Below are 21097 nucleotides of genomic sequence, written 5' to 3' on the forward strand. Positions count from 1 at the left end.
ACGAGAACTTAAGTTTTTGATTATATTTTCCAAAAGATATCAGGGACATATTGGTACTTTATATATATATATATATATATATATAAATATATATATATATATCTGAACACGTGAACTGAAATGAATTCAAACCATGAAGGAATATTCTATAGGTGGTATGTACTAAGTGTTGTTATGTGATCTTGATGAAATTTGCTATTGTAGGATATGTTAAACATTGAACACATGTATATTAATTTTGACCTTCCGAAAATATTTTTTTCACCCACTGATCATATTTTCTGCATCTGTTATGGTTTTTAAGTGATTACCTAATTTTACAATTATGCTTTATTTTGGGCCATGGTGGGCATGGTGGGCATGGTGGTCACATCGAATTATGAACTGGCATATAAGAAACAACCTCTATTCTACACACCATGAAAAGTACGATGACTCATTTGGTCCCTCGGGAGGCAAAATGAGCCAAGAAAAATGTTTATGTATAGCTAAATGTCCAAATTGTTATCATCAGGTTGAATCATTGCAATTTTGCAATGTAAAAAGCAGATTTGTAAAAGTCATTGACAGACTGAATATTTCTGCATCATTTGATTTTATTTCACCTGTTTTTGAAAACTGGGACCATTTGTATTAGTCCTAGTTGAAAATAAGTCAAAAGTCATATTCTATTGGGTTTTCAAGTAAATTTTCATCGCCTTCGGTGGCCATTTTGAATTCTCTGTTGATCCAAAATAGTACCTATTGCGAATATGACTGTAATGTTTAGTTTCAGTGGGTTGGCTCGTTCATAAGAGGATGCCTTAAAATTTATCTTAATCCAACCCCTTTTGCCATCCATTCAGGAATATTGATCCTAAAAGTTCGAAGATCAAATAAAAACCTGCAAAACAAATTCAGCCACATTCTGTAAGTGCCTGTCCCCCCAAGTCAGGAGCCTTTAATTCAGTAGTTGTCATTTGTTACGTACTGTATATCATATTTGTTTTTCATTTGTTGTTTTGAACATAAATCAGATAGTTGGTTGTCTTGTTGGAATTGTTTACTCTTTGTAATCTTTGTGTCTTTTATAGATTGCTATGCAGTTTTGGCTTGTTGAAGGCCGTACATAACTGTGACCTATAGTTGCTAACATTTACTTTGGTCTCTGGTGGAAAGTTGTCTCATTGGCAATCATACCACATCTCCTTATATTATATTGATACAGATCCAAGGAAATAGAAACTATACAAGTATCATTCTATAACGCATTCAAATTTTCTGAGAAAGGCAATTCTGTACTTTTGGATATAAAGTATGTTAATAGACAATTCTATTATACTGAACTTTCATATTGTTATGTGAGCCTGTCTGTCTTATTTACATGGTTGAATTGTATCTTTTTCATATCCTTGTGACATTAAAATGTTCTGAGCATATATACATGTAACATGACATGGGAAGAAAGAGGGACAGACATACCATATAGTTCGTATATATAATTATACATCCCCTTTTGTATTTTGGATATTACATGTGACTGTAATATGTTATTGATTTTTATGATAGGAGGTCTAATAACCACTTATTTCTATGAAAAGGAATGCTTTTATTTTTGATCTGCAGCTTGAAAATATTTTGAGTTGATGCCATAAGCAATTTTAAGATCGGCCATGTCTACTTCCTGTTTGCTGATATTTTAAAATTTATTGCATGCAGCCACACAGGTCCGACCTGGTATTGTTTTGGTTTTGGTTTTGGTTTTGTTTTTTGTTTTTTTTTTACTTTTTTTAATGTGCTTGTTAAAACAGTTTAAAAACTTTCAGCACCTATCAATTCAAAGGTTTTCTGGTAGCTCATTTTTCCCTAAAAAAGAAGAAGAGCATGTAGATATTTTAATATATATATATAGATCTAGACTTAACAAAATTTCTCGTGTAAAGATAGAATTTTCTTATTGTTAGTGCTTCATTATAATATCAATTCTGCATACAACAGAGGAAATCAGTCCAATAAAATAATATTTTCTAGAAGTATGTAAGATGAGTAATTAACTATTAACAAACAAGTCCATTTGCCTTGCTTATACACACAAATGACAAAAAAACAGTCTTTTAACTGAAATATAGAACTCCAATAAATGTTTGTACATTCACTGATAAGATGAGATTACAGTCATATCTAATAATTATATCATATCTGTACTAACTCCTTAGATTCAAAACAGTCTCTGTATGTATCTCTTTCTTTCCATTTCACAAACCCCCACAATCAGAACAGCATCTGCAACAACCGAAATTTAAAGTTAAATGACAAGCAAAACAGATTTAATTTTATGATTGAATTATCCAACTAATTCCAAAAATAACAAACAGATCTATTTCTCAGGTTCACTTAAAAAACCTAACCTTTTGCAGCTGCAGACTGGTATCAATATATCTGTATTCAATGCGATTTTTTCAGTCATATTATGAAACCAACAGTGATAAAACAACCTGCAAAAAATGACATTGAGAAATTACATTTTCAGTAAAAAGTGAACAACAAGGGCAATCGCATAAATAATTTGAAGATTCCCGTAAAATTATCGAACGGTCTTGGATTAAAAGACTGCAGACAGCATACCCCTGGGTCTAAATGACAATATACTTGGACAAGGGAACATATCTAAAACTTCTTCTATTGATATCATTGATATTGTTGAGAAAAGACAACGTAATAATAGGTATCATGGGTGATTTCGAATTCAAACATATATTTTTAGGAGGTCCTAAATGGGCTTCCGTAGTACACATGGCAAACGTATCAATCGAAATCAACGAATTAAACATCGTATAAATTATACACTTGCTGATCTCCTATCTATAAATAAAAACAATGGTAGGCATCAATTATTATGTAAACTAGGTCAAATACCAATTAGTAAATTACATGATATTTTCCAGGAGTGTGACACCTCGTTCTTCAGTCCACTGTATGAATATCCGCGTATAATTACAGCTTTTTGCTACCATAGGCTGTTCCCGCGTATCGATGAACCTTAAGATCATAAACGGCACTTTCTGAAAATTAAATATATTAACAGAGGTATTAATTTCACCAACTTATCGAGTATATTTAATGACTCTACCATTCAAAGCTTTATACCTCCCTTTTTTGATAACACAGAACCACCTATTATTTCGTATACATACAAAAAAAAAACCAGCAGAAGTTTAATTTCTAATTATACGTCAGTAACATCAGACGTCAATGTAAAAAATAATACTCCTCTAACTTGAGACTGTGAATCGTCGAATTTTAGATATGATACCTAATAGTATGGCCATGTTATTACGAGGGACCTCAATATCGTCCAAGACCGAGAGGTAAAAACTTTTTGAAAAAAGGACCAAAATGTCGTCCTCTATCTAAAATAGATTGGAAACAGTGTCGTCAGGTCACAAAAGACGCTCTTTCATCGTATTGTAAAAGTTGGTGTAAACGGGAAAATCTGATAAAAAATCTCTTGATTCTTATTTAAATAAATGTATGAATGTTGTGGATATTCGAAATCACATTTTGAAAATAATTTAGAAATAAATAAAAGAGTACATAATACGCCTATTTCTAGAATAAGAAACAAACTTAAAGTACTTTCAAAGCGGTTGTGTTTGTACCGGCCGACAAAGCAGCCAACAATGTGGTGGTGGCATGCCGTAAATACTACACGGATCTTCTTAAGAATTTTAAATTCTTCTACATTCAAGTCTGTGCGCTCTACAGAGTGTCATATAGTAAACAAACATATCATAACCACATCACAGCTTAAGGCCTCTTCTGAACATTTGAAGGTCCCTACTATGTATTGGATACATAAACTACACACAGAAAACACAGTAAAATATCGTTTCATCTCCGCCTTTAGTAAGTGTTCTACAACTTATCTTTCAGTGCTTTAAACGAGTTCCTTAACTACTATCAAAGAACTTATCATTAACTTTTGTAATAAAATATATGAAAATAGTGGAATTAACTATTTTTGGAGTGTAAAAAATTCTTTGGGTGTTTTAGATAAATTACGTGCTTTTGATGGTCCTTGTGATTCTGTCGACAATTTTGACTTTTCAACTCTTTACACTACACTTCCACACAATTTTATCAAACAAAAGTTTTCCTATTTAATTAAATGGTCGTTTGGTAAATCTGAATGCAAATATATTTTCTGCAACTCATTTAAGGCCTTCTTCTCTAATGAGAAAGGTAAGTATGCTAGATATACTTACTGGAGGTATGATGAGATGGTAGAAGCTATTAATTTTCTCATAATATTTATGTACGTTTCGGCAATAAAGTTTATCGACAGATTGTAGGTATTCTAATGGGTACCAATTGCGCCCCTTTAATTTCTGTGTCATTTGGTCTCTTGTGCAGAGTTGTCTCATTGGCAGTTATACCACATCTTCTTATTTTTATAAAAATAGAAAAAGTGTATGATTCATAATGTCTTTTGGGATCTTTTTTGTCTAATGTCAGAAAATAGCTCTGATATATCGATGCTATTCACAAGGAAAGGATTTTTCACTGCTAGATCCACTTGGCAATGGCAAAGTTTCTGCAACTGTAAAGTTAGGAGATAAAGCCTTTTATTTTAAAGATGTCTGCTTTGTTCAATATATTACATAAATAAAGCTTCCATAAAGGCGTTGAATAAAGGGATGTTGCTTGCCTCAGACTACAAAATGTTAAGAAGTAACTTCTTTGAAACATTAGACAAATGTAAAATTCATGCAAATCATCCTATCATTATTATCATTATTAAAAGCAAATTACATTTTCAGACTGTGAATGTGATCTCTGTTACAAAGAAAAATAAACACGTGACTGCGGATCAATCATTTTTATTGATATCGTTCATCTAATATGATGCATTTGTATGTAATTGTTATGATTGTCCTTGGGGGAAAACAAATCATTTAATAAGGAAGTGAGGAATGATATATCATTCGTCGTATTATATAAATAATGGGAGAATCATATTGGTTTACGTTAATGATACAGCAACCAAACGATATAATAAAACATCTAGAGGTATACACATGGTTAGCAAAAATGTAAATCAATTTTACATAGACCATCAAAGATTTGAAATAAAAGATCAAAGTCCCTGAAATCGAAAACTTAAATTAGTTGTTTTTACTTACTGCTAAAGCAATTTTGAAAAATTGAAAAAGTTTAGCACAGTATAGTGGTAAACCGGAAACAAGTCCATAGGGTTAGATGAATACTGCGGCAGCCAAGGTTAAATTTTGCTTGCTTGTAATCTAATCATTAGGCTACTGTACCATGCGAGCAAATCAGATGCTGTCGAGCTCTGTAAACAATTGGAAGTAAAACACAATTAATACACATCCCTTTGGTAAAATATATATTTATACACATTTATATATACCACCTGTAATTTGACAAGTGGTCTACGACTCTAAACACAGTTCACACGGAATTGCCATAATTTTACAGTATCATGGGTTCGAATCCCTCTTAGGGGAAAACAAAAGATTTTCTAGCCTTTCCCAATTTTTCAGATCTAATATTGTTGGGCTTAATTTTAGAGGACGTGTCTGCAAGCTGTGCTGTTATCCCTGTATTTATAGTTTACATGGTAGAGAATGTCAAATGTAGACATGGTAGAGAATGTCAAATGTAGACATGGTAGAGAATGTCAAATGTAGACATGGTAGAGAATGTCAAATGTAGATATGGTAGAGTTTTCATATATTCAGTTATGGATTCATGCAAAAAGAAAAAAAAAGAAGAAAAAAAATATACTGTAATTGGTAGCGTCGAAATTGGAAAAATATGACATTGCATGTACATTTTACCATTCGGTTTATTTTCTTTATTGGAATAATGTTCTTTTATTGTTTTGAACTGAGATATTCTAATGGTTTATTGGATATATAAATATGGTCACTCGTGGACTTCTTCCATCCAGCAGTAAACCAATGCTAAAGGGGGCATCCGTTTGGCTTGTGGGATGTATATATACGCAGACACGTCCGTTCGTGATGGGGAAGAGTCCCACTTTCATCGATAGGCAATAGTGTTCTACCCCTTTTTTGAATTTTTCTTAGGATTTGCATTAAGAATGTTCGCTCCTCTGTTTAAAAATAACAAGCTTTTTAAATGACTGTTATAAATTGATAGTATATAAATAACAATTAAAAATTAAAAAGCAGAGAAATATCATAGGTTCGTGACCTTCTTTTCGAGATATAATCAATTGAAAATTTGGCGGAAAATGATTCTCTCTAGATTTTTCATACATTTAACATTGGCACCTTTTTTCTTTCAAAAACTATGAAAAAATAGCAAGGATTTTATAAGATTTTCATAAATGGCTTGTCAAACTATATGTATCAAAATTATGAACAGAAAAGTAGGGGTTAGCGGGACATTTTTTTTATTGGCACTACATGGATAAAACTAGAGGATTCCGAATATCTGACAAAAAAGTCAAACACAAGAGTAGCGAACATCCTTAACCAATTGCCCAGCAAACCTTTACACTTCTGATGTAATATTTTCATATTCTTGTTATTTCCTTTCATATATTTACAAATTCTTTTCAGTCGATGTCCATACTTTTCCAGCTATGGAAAAATATCAGAAACACATTTTTGTCCTGCCAGAAAAATTACCTTTGCAATCGATTGTATCTAAGTTATTAGACCCACATATTTACTGGTTCATTATATTTATATTTTCCCTTTATGTTGGTGCATTGCACATTTGCTACTGAAAAAAAAAACATTTATTAAAATAATCTCGTGAAGGAAGAATACCGCGCTCTCCGCACATAAAAATACCTTGAAAAACAATTTTTAGGGTCGTAGATTGCAGAAGATTCCTGAATATGACGTATGAAATATTTGCCACTAAACTAACGTTAACAAAACGACAAGAAACAAGGAGTGATCTCCATTATTATTTTGTATAAATTTGACTTTAAACTGCTTTATATAAAAATCTTTTTTGTTTAATTGATAAAGAATTACTACTAAACGGAAATACCTCATATAAATTATTATTTTTACACTACTATACCACTATTAAGTGCCACCTGTACCATGTTTTAATTTGAAAAAAGAGACAGAAGAATATTAAAAATTGCAATTCGAAAAAAAACAGTAAATACCATGGCCGAAATGAAAATCGGACAAAAAAGACAATTAACAGTCTACTAAACACTACACAAGGAAAACATGATGCGGAACCAAACATAAAACCGGAAGTGATTTCAGGTGCTTCAGAACAGATCATGTTTCACTAGTGGAACCCGTCATACCATAATCGCAGGATTGTTTCCTTATCAAATAATAATTTGTGGTATGATTCCCAAATCACAACTATCCAACAGAACCCCAGTGAAGCGGATTTTAACAATTGTAGGTCACCGTACGGACTTCAATAATGAGCAAAACCCATATCCTTCGCTATTTGATTATAGATTCAGAATTTACATGTGTAATGATTACTCTTGTGAACCGATATACTCATCCTTTACAAACATGACAGCTTATGATAATACCTGTATTATTCCTAGCGTTTTACCTGTGCAATATTTTAATTTGAAAAACATATTTATATCATATACGACTTCCGACATCAATGAAATTACATGTACTAATCTAATTCAAATATCACAGAATGCACGACATCTGATCAATATTATTAACTGAAATGTGATTAAGGATGTTCGCTGCTCTTGTATTTTACTTTTTGTCAGATATTCGGAATCCTTTAGTTTTATACATGTAGTGCCAAAAAAAAAATTTGCCCGCTAAACTACTATTCTTACATATAGTTTTAAAAGCCATTTTTGAAAATCTTCAAAAATCCTTGTTATTTTTTCCTTGGTTTTTGAAAGCCTGAAAAATTTTGCCAATGCTAAATGTATAAATGTCTAGAGGTAATCATTTCCAACCAATTTTCAATTGCTTATATCTCAAAACAAGGACACGGACCTTTCATTTTTTTTCTACTTTTCAAGTTCGGTTATTTATATGCCATCAATTTATAACAGTCTCTTTAAAAGCTTGTTAATTTTGAAACAGAGGAGCGAGCTTCCTTAAAGTCATATGAAACTTCAAATTAAAAAAAAGTTGAACATGTTTTATATACTTGAATGGGTAAGTTTTACTATAAAACAAGTGTACGTGAACTTTCTTTTAAAAGAAAATCCTTTATATTACCAAAATCTTCATAAATGTACTGCTATTGAATTATTGTCAATAATTCGCCGGTATTTTCCGGTATGCAGTGACCTTAGCCACGTGACCTCTCGTTAGCAAGTGCGTTGGGAAAACCGTGATGAAAGAATGTAAACAAACCTATACTGGAAGGTAAATAGTCATAACTGATTCTTAAAGAACACATTTAATACATCAAATCATTTAACAACTGATATGAAAAAGTTTAATTAACAACTGGGAACGAATGGAAAATAAAAAAAAATATTATGCCTTTAACAATTTACTTATTAGTAACGAGCTCCACGTGCTCTGTATTGTTTGTTTATCAATGACACAATCCGGTAAACTTCGACAACACACTCGAAAGTTAATTAGCTTCCTATCAACAATCACTAATTGAAATATTATTTGTCGATAATACGTTATAGATTCGTAATAGATATTAAAAAAAAAACGTGCATGCAGGACTTAGTTGGTAATTTACAGATTTAAACTATATAGTTTATACGATATATAATTCCTGCCTACGTCAGATGAGATATTTATAGAATACAAATTGAGAGAACAGAGGTATGTTTAGAAATTACTGAGAGAACTGAGATATTTTTAGAAGATTTTTTAGCCAATCAGATAGGAGATATAAGTAAAGTACTAATAAGCTCGTTTTAAGCTGCCAGTTCATAGCAGCAGATTTTAATTTTGTTTTTTGATTTAGTTAATTACAAAAATAAGTTGTTTCAGTATTTAAACTGCTGTGCATAAAACTATAAGTGTTGGCTTATTCTGAGTTTAGTATTAACTCAAATAAGTTATCCTGTCACGTGATGTAAAAATATCAGGAAAATCATGGAATATACTTCGAACAATCCACGTGTTTGTACTGCGAAAAAGTCTTCATTCATACGATGTGTGCTATTTAATATTTTGATTTGGAGTTTTATTATTCATAGATCTGAGGTCTGTTTATTTATGTATTCACCTATATTGCATTTGAACATTACATTTATACACATGCACGGACGCAATGGGTCCGATTAGGAAAAAGAAAAACAATAATGCAGTCTATAATCCTACATTACTTGAAAATTGGACAATTGCTAGACTGAAAGCAGTTAGAGAAAAAAAAAAAAAAAAAAAAAGAAAAGAATATTGGTTTTCCTATAAATGCAAAACGTTTGACATTAGTACCTATTTTGAAACGATACGAAAATTCCGATAGTGAAGGTATCACATCAAACACAACAAACGCACGTGGAGAGGAAGCACGAGGCGAAGACACACGTGGTGAGGAATCCATAAATGGTAGTGCGGTATACCATCATGCATTGCCACTGCAAAACGCACGTGTTGATGGGGATCCGCGATCCCATGATGCACCAAACACAAACAATAATAATGAAAACACGCCCAGTAATGACAATCGTGTTTTGACTGGAATTGTGTCAAAATTATCATCGACCGTTCAAACCCTTCAACAGAATGTTTCTGGCTTAACAGGAAAGGTGAATTCATTACTTCAAGCCAGATCAAATGAAAATACCAGTAGAATCGTAGAAACACCGAATGTATATGTCTCCGCTCCGGTTGAAAGTGTATCCAATCTCATTAATCATAATACCACAAATTCAAGTCAATGTTGGTCAAATTTTAATCTACAGTCAGCATACAATGCATTGCAAAACACACGAACTGCACCGAACGCAGCCGCAGGAAGCGAGGAAAAGCTTTTAAATATTGGAAACTCAGGGAACATGGTGAGAACAGCGCATGGCTATTCTGCAGAAACTCTACCTTTTGTGGAAACAATTTCACCCCAGTTACGAAAGAATATTATATCAGGTATGGACATTAATCTAACATCTTTTTTTACTGATACCATACTATTCTGGTTCAGGAACCTACGAGTTAAGCTTGAGTGAACCAGCCACCAGGTATCCGGGGAAGGGATTTTATGAGTACCATAAACGCTTTTCTGCTGATGCGGCAGCTCATTTAAGGCATAACAATATTCCTGTTGACTGGTCTATCAGAAATAACACTTTATTTTGCAATATTTTTGCGAACATTAAACCTAACACATGTAGCATTTGCAGTAGCTCTTTTCACTCAAGTAGTTATTGTAATCAGTGAAACAACAGCAATAGGAATACGACATGATTATATAGGTCAGATCAAGACATACACTGCAGGGAGCGTTCTAACCATTCAGGAAAGGAAATTTGTAATAATTTCAACGGGAAAACAGGTTGTTTTAGACCTCATTGTAGAAATTTACATATTTGTCTAAGTTGTTAAGGAGAACACTCTAAAACAGTCTGACTGTATGAGTTCAAAAAACGAGGCACTAGGACCCCACAAAATCGGGTCCAATATGCAGAGAAAAATGTAAACGATCAAGTCTCCCTAAGTTTAGGAGTAACAACACCCATTGTGATTAGTAATTTAGTTCATGAATTAGAAAATCATCCAAATAAGGAATTTAAGAATTACCTAGTTTCTGGGATAAGTCAAGGTTTTTCCACAGGTATTACAACATTACCATATAATTCTATTGAGTGCAAAAACTTAAGGTCAGCGTTATCTCAACCAGCACACGTTTTAAACTTAATAGAGTCGGAGGTAGAGAAAGACTATTTAGAAGGACCATTTGATTTTATTCCATTTAAACAGTACCGCATTAACCCTATCGATGTGGCAGAAGGTAAATACAATAAAAAGAAGCGTTTGATCGTAGACTTGTAAGCGCCTAATGAGGATCCAAAAAATCCTAGTTTAAACGAACTTATCGATAAAGATTCTTAGATTTGATTCAATGTTCAAATTTTGGGTTTTATATATATATGCTGCAACTGATTATTTTAACATGTGAGAACACCCTCGCACATACGCACGTTAACAAAAATAATATAAAATCACAATAAATGATGTATCTATCTGTGGGGCTTTCACTTATTTAATGGTATTAAATTCGCTCAATTTGGCCATGTTAATTTTGGAGAAATTATTTTTTTACCCAAGTCAATTATACATCAGTATAGTAAATATTCTTAATTATCAGTTCCAATTATTAATTTATTTTATAAGTAAGCATGGGATTATTTTGCATATCGTGCTGCTGGTATCCATCGCAGCCGACACCCCGCTGCTGGTATCCACCGCAGCCGAAACCCCGCTGCTGGTATCCACCGCAGCCGAAACCCCGCTGCTGGTAGCCACCGCAGCCGACACAATGTTGCAGGTATCCACCGCATCCTATAGTTAATAGTTTATTTTTAGAATAATGTTTCAATTGTTGTTTAGAATAAAGTGAATAGCCCCCGAGAAAGCCAAAACATAGATACATTTATTGTTTGTTATATTGTTATATTTTTATATGTTGTCATGTAGTTTTAGCAATTATATAATGGAAGTAGTAAAGCTTGTTTTTTATTAGTCTAGATAATAAATATATATACCACTATGCTATTTTATGATGTTTGTCTTTGGTTACCCAACCGTTAGTCGTTTTTTTCAAGTTACTTATACTAGTGTCATGGAGTCATTTTAGACCTCATTTTATATTTTTGTGAAAATTTAGTTTTCAGCAAAAAGGAATAAGTTTAAGATATTTTATTTATTTAAAGTCCATTTCGAAGCTGCAGTATTGATGAAAAGTATTTTTGTTTTATATTCGTTCATTATTGTTGAAGGAAATCATTTTATATTCTCGATATATTTAAGATAAAAAGTTCAAATTTAACAGATATTTACTTTGGCATTTGTCACTTTATATTTTCTCTTTGTTTAGGCATTATTTTTATCAATTTAAGATGTTTAGCGACAAGCTAAGTGGACACAATTAGACATGTCTTTTTACTAAGTCTATTGTCCTTTAAACACAAACAAGTTGTTGTGTATACAACATATGTCTAGGTAACCTGGTCAATTAGGGTTCTTTGTTCTGTCCAGCAAAGACCTTTCCACGCCCCTTTTTACCCCAAATTATCAGGGTAACTAAGTGGCTCGGGTGTTTAACGAATCTGATTGGTCGAACCTGAAACAGTAACGCAAAATCGAACAAGTGAATTTCGGTCTCAAAAGTGGCACTTTCTCATGCGCTTTTGAAGATACAAGTTCTAAAACCTATATCACTGTGTTTGTTATTACTGTTTTCAGGTGAGTCAAGTATTTTAATTATTCAAGGTTAATATGTTTCTTTCATTATTTTATTCAATTGAATCATGAAACTTCGTAAAGTTTCGTTTCCATTTCATTTAGTAAAGTTGAAGTTAAATATCTATGAGTTCTGCAAGTAAAGAAGTTAAGACCAAATTGTTGTTTCTCGATCAGTGTAAATAGATGTATATATGTTCAAAAAAAGGTTGGTTTATTCTTCACAAACTTTCTGTACTCAAGGGTATTTTTAAACGCTTTATAGAATTTAGTTTTACGCTCGCATGTTGGAAATGATAATTTTAACTTATCGCTTGTTCATACTTAATAAGAATTAAGGTCAGTTCTGCAAGGGTAAGATGTCAATTATTTTAATAAACGCTTTATGCGTAATTTCCACATGTGTAGGCTAATTTAATAAGAAATTATTTATCGTAAACTATTCTTGTTGTTTAGCCCTATATTATTACGAGTCATGAATTTTTTATACAAAGCAAGCATATATATTTTAAAAGCTAGTTTCCCCATTTCATATTATATTGTTTAATATTTATATTATTTGAATATTCACGATTAGTTTCGTAATGCTAAGTTTGTCTCGATTTCGAATATTTCTCAACCAATGCTCATCGTCGGAATTGATTATTTTTGGGTTAATAGGTTTTTATATAGTTTAAGTTTTTACTAGCGCAATATATGCTCTACCATGATTATAAGTCGAAAGATAAAAGAATTCAACATGTTTATTCATGTCCATTGTTAAGATATTATGCATTCAATACTTTATGCTGTTCAGCACATGCTTTATGCTCCGTTAGGTTCAAATATTAGGTCTTGCATTATGCTCATACATTTAAGATTAAGTCCGCATCTTGCTTACATATTTGAATGCTAAATAAGCTTTTATTTATAAGAAATATTATAAGCATCCGTGTTCGTCAGATAAATGCATATGCTCATGCATTAACGTAAAGTTTGTATACCAAAGATATTAATTGATCAATTATATTGTAAAATCATATGAATTATATGTTTCTATTATTTGCATTATATACTATTATATTGTTATTAATTATATCACTTTCTCTTGCGCTTTTGAAGATACAAGTTCTAAAACCTATATCACTGTGTTTGTTATAACTGTTTTCAGGCCCTTACTCATCCCCCTAAGTCCGTAAGGTGTGCTGTTGGTTAAGTCCAACCATAACAGTCAAACAACAGACCATACAACCCAGAAACCCAAATCTAGCTTAAATATGATTGTATAAATTAGTATATATGAATGCATTGGTTCAATAATTTCGATAACATTAAAATTTCAAGAAACTCGTTTTATATGACTTTAATAATGTGTAAAAAGGATGATAGGAATCACCAATAAATATTTACCATCAACATCCGACTCCGCCCAAAATATATACGAACAAACAACATCGAATAACACATTTTCCAGACATCCTGACTTGGTACAGGCACAACATGTGGGGGTTAAACCTGTTGTAAGTGCACAAAAACCTCTCTTTTTCCTTTTTAGATCATATGTCGTAACAGTTACTGACGTTTGAAATTCTTGTCCTGTACTTTTGAAATTCTTGTCCCGTACTTTTGAAAAGGTGTGAAGCTAAATTATTCTAAAATGACATCTGCCATTATTTATGTGTTTCAACTTTTGCTTCGTCTGGTGTAAAATATCATGTGTATTTGTATCAAAGCGATTAAAATTTTCATTTGTCAAATCACTATTATTGAGTTCAATTAATTGATTGATTATTGGTTGCTTAACGTCCAGTGGCAAATATTTCATGAATGTTCAAGACGATTGGTCAAATAACATTAATTTAATTTTAATGGTGTGAAGTTTTAGTGTCATTAATGGTGTGAAGTTTTAGTGTCATTAATGGTGCGAAGTTTACGGCCAATGTTTCACCATCATTTAACTAAACACAAGGATAATTTGTTGGACACAAAGGTTATATGGGATATACAGATATGACCCCTCGTGTTGATTGGTTAGATGAGGTATACAAATATGACCTCACGTGCTGATGGGTGTCAATTTTCTCTTTGATAATTACAAATAAAAATTTTTGATGTTTTTTCGCGCACTTTTGTCTTTTATTTAATATTGTTAGATCTCGTCTGACTTTGCCTTGCTGGGCACTGCAGTGAAAATTCACTACAACCCTCTCATTTGTCACCATTTCTATTTTTATACTTTTCCAAAATAATTTCAAATTCTTGTTATTTGTATTCATACATTCTAACTTTAAAATAACCCCATACTTTTCCTTACTTTGTATTCTCTAGAAATAAACTTTAGCAACTGCTAGTATCTATTTAAAATAAGTCTATTGACTGCAGTACCGATGATTTTGAGAACTTCACATTTATTTCATACAATTAACCCGAGGAGTCTCCATGGCTAGAGAGGTTTGAACTAGCGTTTTACAGTCTTCTTTTAGTTCGTCAAAGTTACCCGCTCCTTTTCAAATGTCTAGTCTGGTTCTATTGTGTACATGTTTACATCCTAGATGTAACCATGAAATATTTGCCACTGGAAATTAAATAATCTACAATTAAGCAATTGTGTTGCTGCATGTCCGTGAACTATTGACTGTAGCGTAATCAGATATATCTTTTCATTTTCAATCGCACCGGTAGTAATAAGATAGCTTGTTTGCCTCGAGTTCAGGACATGCAGGAGGTCAAGAGTTTAATTTATTCCGAACGGGCCAAGCCTTTCTTTTGACTGTTATCTCGTGAATTAGTAAGTTTATAGTCCGACTGGGTGCGTCGATATCATGAGTACAAAGCATTGTTGATATTTATATCATATAATCATGTTCTTGTCCAGAATGTACATTATTGGTCGCATATAAGATGTTTTTCCATAACCTTAAACATTGGTAACAATAAAAGATACTTTAGTGTCAAAATCGAGGGACTTTGCATGATAAACGCATTGGTCATACATTTGTAATTAGCCTTAGGTCAGCCTATATTACAAATGTTTTGACATTCTTCACATGTGATGTTTCATGGCCTGCATTATGTAACACGACATATCATAAATATAGAGCTTTACTTAACTTTAATATAGAAACTATAATACTGGTAGTGCCAGGATAAACATATTATAAATACAGAGCTTTACTAAAACTTTAAAGATAGAAACTATAATACTGGCAGTGCCAGGATAACTGTATTTCAAAATGATGACTGTTTTTTTGTCGGCACGTCAAGCAAGCAATCATTAATCAATCATATGTTTAAATACACACGTGCGTTTTTCATAATATTTTATTTGTTGTCATTGTGTTTGTGTTGTTATAATTCTCATTGGAAATGAGACTGAGTATAGTTTTTACAAGTCGGTTCTCGTTTCAATTTTAGCACACTTAATGCTAGTATGATTGTTTCAAATCATTACCTTGACGAACAGATCCATCCCTTGCAACCTAAGCAGCTAATAAGTTTTTGTAACATAATAATATATACATGTATAATAACCCTTCGACTTTTATCAGTGCATTATGTTAATTTGACAAACAGGCAAATCCTTTACGACTTCCGACATCACTAAATTATTTAATATTACATAATGAGATGACATGAAATTACTTCTGGAACAAAAACAATGTTAAATTCGGAAACAACAATGACATGCAGAATGATGTTATTTTTTACTACTAGTATAATTCTTTTAAATTACATAATGAGATGACATGAAATTACTTCTGTAATAAAAAAATGTTATATTCGGAAACAATAGTGAAATGCAAAATGATGCTATTTTTTTTATTACTTATCGAAATTGCTGTCCATTGAATAAAACAAGACATCTAGCTATCATTGTCCCGCGTAGTACTATAAGCTATTAAATATAAACGTAGAACTAAAATGTTCCTGATCTTTATAAATAAAACATTGGTGTATAATAATTTAGATTTGTTATCTATGTGTCCATTTCATTTAAACGTGTTTACCATCGAATTGAACGCCCACATTCCGACCGGACGATGCTACGTATTTATGCATCCCTAACAGAAAAACGATCACACCTCTTTACCATAGGGTTTTACTGTTATTTACTGGTCAATTGACCCATGGGTTCTCAGATCATTTACATCTGTAAATTAATTCACAGTTGTATTGACTAGGTACGATATATAGCTTGATATTAGTTAATTGTTGAACAACTAGATGCATGTCTTTTTGTCATGTGTGTCAATGGGTTGCTGTCTCATTGACGTATACCCTACGTCTCATTGACATATACCCTACGTCTCATTTCTTCATTGTACAAAACGTGTAGAAACTTTTAATACCGATCGATCTGTTTTTCTAATTGAAAATGCACGTGCAAAATCGGAAATATGATATTTACTATTTAGAAATGTCTGTTTTTAGTAGGAAATTTAACAGTAATTTCTGTCTATGTCGATCTTACACTTTTCACCCTTATTGAAACTTGTATCTTTGATGAGCATTTGCAACCACTGGGAAGATACCACTGCCGATCAACGTTGCGTATACGTACCCGATGGTATCCGCATCAGCCAACTATTATTCAGTGTTCCGATCGTGACATGATCTATCAGTGATGTACCATCTGTTTTTCTTATACTTCACGTTAAAATGCCATATTTTGATTGGCTAATACGGGTGTTAATTTACTCTATTACCCTTCATGGAGACGCTTGATCAAGTGTGCGCTTTATTAAATACGACTCTATCCTATGGCAACTACTATATTACCCTTCACGGAGACGCTTGATCAAGTGTGTGCTTTATTAAATACGACTCTATTCTATGGCAAATACTCTATTACCCTTCACGGAGACGCTTGATCAAGTGTGCGCTTTTTTAAATACGGATGGTTGTTATGTACAAGACGTCATAGATCGTCATAGTTTATTATTTTGATTTGAAATTTAATCGACAGTAATAACAGAACATTCAGTATAATAAATTAAATAACACATATCTGAGAGGGTGAAAGAGCAGATTGTTACCCCTCGAAAAGACATTGTCAACCTTGGCTTCGCCTCAGTTGACAATGTTTTCTCGGGGTAACAATCTGCTCTATCACCCTCTCAGCTATGTTTTATTTATATACTGTACACTTACTGTTCATTAAGTGTTATAACCATTCTGAACTGAGGTTTCTCCACTTTCGGTAAATCTCGAATTGGCCAAATTTGGCACACCATTTTGCATTTTTTTTATGCCCCACCTAGGAGCATTATGTTTTTCGGTCAGTGCGTCCGTTCGTTCGTCCGTCCGTTCGTTCGTCCCTTTGTTCGTTCGTTCGTCCCTTTGTTCGTTCGTTCGTCCGTCCGTCTGTCCCGCTTCAGGTTAAAGTTTTTGGTTAAAGTTTTTGGTCAAGGTAGTTTTTCATGAAGTTGAAGTCCAATCAACTTGAAACTTAGTACACATGTTCCCTCTGATATGATCTTTTTAATTTTAATGCCAAATTAGAGTTTTGACCCCAAATTTACGATCCACTGAACATAGAAAATGATAGTGCGAGTGGGGCATCCGTGTACTATTGACACATTCTTGTTTTTTTTTTTTTTTTTTCAATGCTGTTCAATTTCGGAATTGGTTTTGTTTTGATTCGAGCGCCACTGATGAGTCTTGTGTGGAAGAAACGCGTGTCTTTTATGAGTTCTTACTACCTTTTTTTGTTATATAGTATATTTGTAGCGTTAAGCATCATCAAGGTCGCATACAATAAACTGACATTTGTCAAAATTAATAGCGTTTAAAATAACTTGTTTTGCTAAATAAAGAACCGTGTCGTTGAGTCAACGCCCGACCTTCTTGTCGGTGATACTATTTTAACTGTATATATGGACTTTAAAGCAATACATATTTCTGGTTTTGATATTTTTTATATTTTGAAAGTACTCAAATAAAATCTGTTCTAATGAATCTTTGATACCTTCAAATTGAACATACGATAGTATGGTACTAGAATATTTACGTATTGTGACAAATCTGCAATAAGTGTTATACAAAATTGAATATGAATGAATGTTGTTGAATGTATGGCGTAAAATATGATTATACTGAGATATGATAAAATATAGTATTGCACGAATCCTGATTTCATAATCATAAAAACAAACAAAGAAATTAAAAATCGGAACAATTGTGCTTTAAAGAAATAAAAGCATACAAGTACAGTTGAAGCGTGAAGCAATAATACTAAGGAGTAAAATCTTCCAAAATGGTCTTTGTAAATGATTATATTAATAGTAATTTTTGAAAAAAGGGAAAATAAGTTAAACGCTTCATTAAAAGTTTCATTTATTATTACGACTGTTCGTCTAGGATCAGGTGTGACTTTAAGGATGTTTGCTCCTTTTTGTATTTGTATTTGTTTTTTTCGTTTGTTCTTTGTTTTTTAATTTTTTAAAAAGGTTTTAAAATGTTAAATGAACGAGAGAATCATTTCCCGCCAAATTTTCAATGGCTTTTATCTCAATAACAAGGACACGGATCTTTCATTTTTTCTGCTATTTCAGTTCCCGTTATTTATATACATCTTACTATCAATTTATAACAGTTTTTTTTAAAAAGCTTGTAATTTTGAAACAGAGTAGCAAGCATCCTTAAAACAGAGAAAGATTTTTGCAATCCTCCATTTTAGTATACAAATAAACATATAAAAACCTCACGTTTCTTCGAGGTTGGTCTATATGATCTTAAGCGAACGTTTGTTTTAATCATTTCGATGATATTTCGAACATTTCGAGAATTTCGTTTCATTTTACACTGATACACATTTTGTATGGTAAAGTTACATTGTCTGTTTATATAAATGTTGCTTACAAAATAACATAGTCGTTAGATTTCAAATTCTTCATCTTGAGACTACACAGATGTATTTTTGAAGGAATGGATGGTAGTTTTTATCGTCCAATCCATGCCTGTTTTTATGCTTCATATTTTCAAACCTTTAAACCACGAAATGGACACACGCAAAAATAAAAACACCCATTGACTCATCATGACTTACAATTTAACAGACTTTTGTTCAACCGCTTTATCTAACAAACTACACGTACCCATTGAATATTTAGTTTGAACCAAATATAAATACATGACATATATACATATGACTTCACTTTACATACATTCTTACAATCTTAATAACTTATTTTTAAAAGATTTCGTGAAAAAGTGAAAATAACTCAGTCTCTTTATAAATCTTATGAGTCCGAAGCAAAATATATATAAGTACCGAAACACACGAAGAGCTATATGACTAAAGAGGACCTCAAAATAAGAGCCAAATCCATCTAAGGCTTTGAAAAATTGATGTGTTGGTAACTTACGATTATGGTGATGTGTGAGATAAGAAGGAGTAGTAAGAAATCATTAAAACTACCAGACTTATAATATGTTACGCCAGACGACCGTTTCGTGTAATACTAATAAGTTACCTGTTTGTTTTGTAATTGATGATCTTACAGGTAAAATTCATCTTCATTTAACTTTTGCCCTTTTATATTTTGATCTTCTTACATTTTACCTACATACCTGTCACATTCTTAACCTTGTACTGTACAAATTAAAAGATAAATCAAATTAATCATACATAATTTGTTTAGTATTAATACTTTATAATTTCAGATGGCTTTGATTGGGGATGTTTAATGTGAATATAATTTTATGCTGCATGAACTATTTGGATTATCAGAAAAGATCTCTATTTGATTGGTAAGATTTCTCTGTAAATGCTCGCACACTTTTAAGTCGATAAAATAATGACTGGTAGAAGAATTCATACATCAAACATGCTTTTAAAACAATTAACCTCAACCATGGAACAAATATGGAAAAAGAATATACGTCAGAAAACCATTAAGGGCATACGTAACAGTTTTGATCCCACGGTGATTTTTTTACGAAAATTTGCATACAAGCTATTTTTCACCTAGTCAATGCAAATATGTAAATTTTAGACATTTACTCAAAATTTCGTTTTTTGGAACATTTCTATCCTTTGGATAGACATACCTAACTTTTTCAAAAGATAAACACTATAGGATTTTTGTAAAAAACATTTGGAAAATCTCTTTTACATAAATATGCTCTATATTTTTATAACAATTCTTTGGAAATAATAGTTTCAGGATTTTAGGGAAAAAAACGGATTTTTTTGCTGTATACTTATCTAATTTTAAAAAATCTCATCGGTGACTTTTTCATAAAAATTGGTACAAATAATCTTCATACGTAATCATTCCTAATGTCATTTTAAGAAAGAGGGGTCCACGAACTCGCTTTCAAGTTATATCAGTCTGAATGATAAAAATAACTCGAAAAATGCATCTTTTCCCGATATGTCGCAGTTTCACGTCGCGAAAATTAACATTTTACGTTGGCAACGTCATTAACTCCCCTGTAACTGTATCGTATGCCCTTAAACACAGTTTTTAACCTTCGCACACTCACACAAAAAAACACACACACAAAAACAATTTAAGAATTGAATGCTTCTTTTTGTAACTTCATAGGGGTGTAAAAGCGTTGACCGAAGTACATTTTGTATGAAGCGCGGAAGCGCTTCATTCTAAAAATGTGCGCACGGTCAACGCCTTTACAACCCTATGAAGTTACATAAAGAAGCATTCAATACTTATAATTACATTTTGTAGCTAGGATCATGAAAACACGATTTTTTTCAAGTTTTTATTTAATTTACCTGTGCACTTTAT

The 21097-nt window shown here is 32.2% G+C and overlaps 1 protein-coding gene and 1 long non-coding RNA gene across 2 annotated transcripts in view; one reads left to right on the forward strand and one right to left on the reverse strand.

The window, feature by feature from the left end:
• The window catches only part of LOC127711748 (zinc transporter ZIP12-like), a 55586-nt gene that overhangs the window by 14731 nt on the left and 19758 nt on the right, over window positions 1–21097 (forward strand). Inside the window, exon 2 of the mRNA XM_052217861.1 lies at window positions 20010–20096. The gene's annotated coding sequence lies outside the window, so the exon portion shown is untranslated. The remainder of the gene's footprint in view (window positions 1–20009; window positions 20097–21097) is intronic.
• Window positions 1743–3018, reverse strand: LOC127711753 (uncharacterized). The gene is made up of 4 exons (XR_007986874.1): window positions 2911–3018; window positions 2388–2474; window positions 2189–2262; window positions 1743–1845 (listed from the first exon to the last, which is right to left on the reverse strand). It is a non-coding gene; the product is annotated as an uncharacterized LOC127711753 (long non-coding RNA).

The sequence above is a fragment of the Mytilus californianus genome, unplaced genomic scaffold, assembly GCF_021869535.1.
Source record: "Mytilus californianus isolate M0D057914Y unplaced genomic scaffold, xbMytCali1.0.p SCAF_8, whole genome shotgun sequence".
NCBI lineage: Eukaryota > Metazoa > Mollusca > Bivalvia > Mytilida > Mytilidae > Mytilus > Mytilus californianus.